This window comes from Macrobrachium rosenbergii, chromosome 6, assembly GCF_040412425.1.
Source record: "Macrobrachium rosenbergii isolate ZJJX-2024 chromosome 6, ASM4041242v1, whole genome shotgun sequence".
In the NCBI taxonomy this organism is placed as follows: domain Eukaryota; kingdom Metazoa; phylum Arthropoda; class Malacostraca; order Decapoda; family Palaemonidae; genus Macrobrachium; species Macrobrachium rosenbergii.
Genome location: NC_089746.1, coordinates 56,481,512 through 56,485,711, shown reverse-complemented (window position 1 = coordinate 56,485,711; position 4,200 = coordinate 56,481,512).

Sequence of the window (4,200 nt, the reverse complement as noted above, 5' to 3'; positions counted from 1 at the left end):
CTTTTTGAAGGACTTTTTGATTTGGCTTTGGGGTAGACCTGTGGTCTCGATCGGCTGCCCTGCCTGACATCGCTTAAACCCCGGTACGTATGTTTCATGTATCATACCAGACCCAACGCCCTTTCTTCTTACAGAAATTATTTGTTTCTCTTCTCTGTAAAAATAGTTTCATTATACTCTTTTACTGGGGATTGAATTGGCGAAATTTTCAAGGAAAAGGGCTGAAAAAGGAAGAAAAATTAAGGGGCTCTACGGAGAGAAAATAAGCAGTTTCAGGTAAATATAAATACAAAAATAACGTAAATTCGAATGGGAAATTTTGTAGGTTCAGACAGGGGGCATAAATCACACTAGCAATCTGTTTAGTGGGGTAATCTAGGAATTAGGATAAATCATTTTTTATCCTTTAGCACAAAATTACTAAATATAATAAATTTTGTTCGGCTGTATGCAAGAAGTTTTAAAATTGTGGTGTTCACGGGCTTGAATATACTGGACATTAACTTGAGAAGAAGAAAAGGAAGAAAAAGAAAGAAGAAAGAGGAGAATAAGAAATCAATGCTTAATATGCATTATGAAAGAGAATTTTCTTTGATTAATAACGTATCTACTTAACTTTATATATATATATATATATATATATAGACAGATAGACAGATAGATAGATAGATAGTAATTAAGTAGAATATGCTATTAATCATAGGAAACTCTTCTTTCATAATACATATTAAGCATTGACTTCTTATTCTTCTCTTTCCTTTTCTTCTTTAAGTTCTTAAGTTAACGTCCAATAAATTTATATATATATATATATATATATATATATATATATATATATATATATATATATATATATATATATATATATATTATATATTCACAAAAATATATATAAAAGAGAATTCACATTTTTTTCATACCGATATTACCTTACAAAAGAAAAGATGAAAGCGGGAGAAACGAATACTTTAATTAACTTTTAGCGTCGTTGGAAATTTAATCAGCGCCTCTCGTTTTCTTTCATGACTCATTTAATTTTGATTTTTTAAAGTGCACATTATCAGTAAAACTCGAATAAATCGTTTTATCACATTCTAAGGGAATTCGATGAATAAGGGAATTGTATCTAAGTCTCCTTTCAGATGGATTTTAAAGTCAGGAAAATGCTCTGCTAGCATTACACAATATGGGAATATCACTTAAAAAATAATTTAAACAAAATAAATACCTTGTTTCCACCCGTAGTCGAATCGTTCCATTACAGAAGGTTCACCATTTTCGCTGCTTCTCCTGTAAAGATGAATATATCTATTAGGTTTCAATGGCACTGCTGTAAAAGTTACGACTGCGTCTTTCATGATCTCTTTCAATAAGAATTAAATTTCACATCCTGTGGTTTTTCACTGGTAAAGAGGGGTTTTCATGTTTTCTAACCCAAATGATTTCTGAATATGAAAAATATTTCACTGTTGAAAGTAGTGGCTGTTTGAATATTATAAATATTTTTTCAAATTAAACTCTACACTGTAGACTAGAAAAGACTAGAAAAAAATAACATGGATAATGAAGTCATCATACCTACAGTAATGATGGCAGTACTAAAGTCTTCACATCCTTCAGATCTGTTGATCTAACTTGGTTGTATATCAGTGAAAAGAGATAAATAATTACAGACAACGATCGAAATAACAATTACCATTATCTCCAATAAACTACTTTAATAATAAACAATCCATAAATAGTAATTAAGATTTACGCTGACAGATGACGCTTTCTGCTTAATCGTCTTTCATAAGGGTCTTTCTCTATGGAGCAAGTCTTCAGTCGCCTCTAGTAGTGTCCACACTTCTGCAATAGTAAGGACTGTTGGTTTAGCAGTCATCATCCATATTCTGTACAAGTACCACAGTGTTACACTGCCCAGGTCCTGATGCCTTTCATTCCCCTTTACTGTGACATTGTAGAACATTCCACCTAGCGATGTTGATCCCTGTGTGTGTACGACAGACAACAGAACTACCTTAATAACATATGCTCCTTTTCTTGATTTTATATGGTGCCTTTATTTCTGCACTGCTTTTCTATGAATATACTTATTTTTCTGTTGATAAATAATGATTCATTTTTATTTGCCAGTTCTTTTTATTCTCTTCACTTTGCCCAGGCTTGTTACGTTTTCGCATGTGGACGTATAATTTCGTGGAAGCCTGCCTGTTAGTTCATTGGTCTTTTTGCTATTTTTCACAATAATAATAGCTATTAATTTTAACTATGCACAGCATCTTCATAATAATAATGATATAGTAATAATAACAATAGTACTGAAAGTGGTAACTGCATCCAGTTTATAGTTTTCTCTAACTTTATAATACTTGGTTTTTGCGGTTTACTGTACGCTTCTAGTAACTCGCCCATGTTCGTCACTCTTTGGAGAGGAAAATAATTGCAAACTGGGATGGTTTTATTTACGAGGAATAAATGTAACAGTTACATTACGACTACGCTGGTAAGTGAAATATGGTGTTCGTCTCCCGTAGAGTTTTCCACTTCGGGCGAAAATTGTTGTTAACATTGTTCTGGGGCACCACGTTCCGCTTAGGCCTTAGTGACCACGTCCACGCCGAAAGACAAGGGCAGATTCAAGGTCTATATAAACCTTGGGCAGGCTGTCTGCCATGTTCATTCGTTCGTCACAGATTAAACCAGCCTTTTGCTAGCACGGACTCTTGCTCCTCGGCAGACCGTAAAATCTGTCGCAGAGAGTCCGTACGCGAGATGGTCAGCATGCGGTCGGATGCATGCAGACCGCTGACTGGCTGAGGACGAAACTCACGCTGTGATTGACTAGCGAGATATCTTCGTAAGCCAGACACTTGTGAGTGATAGTCAAGGTGCTGCGTCCTTGCTGGTTTATGACGTCATTGGTTGGTATTACCAGGCGACTATTCTGATTGGTCGTCCGGGTGCTCACGGAATCTCTGAATGCCATTTCGGGCGGTGTCCGGCGCAGGTTTATTTGTTTCATGGATATCAGGCGGCCTAATGTTGATAGGCAGGAAGAGCACTTCTAGGGTGGCATTCTTCCTGTATTTGCGAATACCATTAACTCTAATGCAGCTGTGACTGAATAATGAGTAGCCTTCTTGCTACTACTGAACTGAAAATGTTGTAAATCCCATTCTCGATCAAAAAATAAAAAGAGAACATGGCCATGGCCCGATCCTTTGCTATGTGTAAAACAGGTTCATTTCAACATTCAGAATATCGTTAAAAAAGAAAACTAAACAAGTAAAAAATGCGCCCATGTTCTTCGGTGCAATCGAGTTTTCTGTCCAGCATATAATGAAGGCCACCGAAAATAGATCAATCTTTCGGTGGTCTCGGTATAAAGTTGTATGAGCCGCGGCCCATGAATCTTTTAACCACGGGCCGGTGGTGACCTGTTCTATATCGTTGGCAGCTGCTTGATTATGGCTAACTTTAACGTTAAATAAAATAAAAACTACTGAGGCTAGTTACACTAAAGTACACTTGACTTAACTGAGGCTAGAAGGCTGCAATTAGGTATGTTTGATGATTGGAGGGTGGATGATCAACAAAATAATTTGCAGCCCTCTAGCCTCTGTAGTTTTTAAGATATGAGGGCGGACGGACAGACAAAGCCGGCACAATAGTTAACAGAAAACTAAAAAAGGAAGAAATCAGATCAGAAACACTTTTAACACGCTCATTTTTTTGTGTCAATAATTTTCCTACGGATTGTTTCCTCCACTTTCTCTGCCATTTCCGATGCCAATCTCTAGTGACCGACAAATAATGGCCATTCATCTCTCAGTGCCACTGCCAGGCATCTCTTAAACGTATGTTTTTTCCTCATATTTGATCTGGAGAAAAATACTATCGCAAGCCATTAGTTTGTCAGAATTTTGTTAAGTAACGAAAAAAAAAAATTCTCGGCTGTTTTCAATGTTTGAAGGAATCAGATATACTGCAAAGGCAAGTGAGGTTGAGGTACTGAATTATCTGTACAAAGACAGAAAGGCGGTCAGGTAAATTGGCAGACGACTGATAGTGTGTATCTATGTTCTTTCAAAATATATTTACAAGCATGAATATCTTATTTCCACAATACGGAAAAGATGTGATGAGTGAAGTGCTGTCAGTCATGATGACACATCATCTTTAGCGGTAATGGATGTA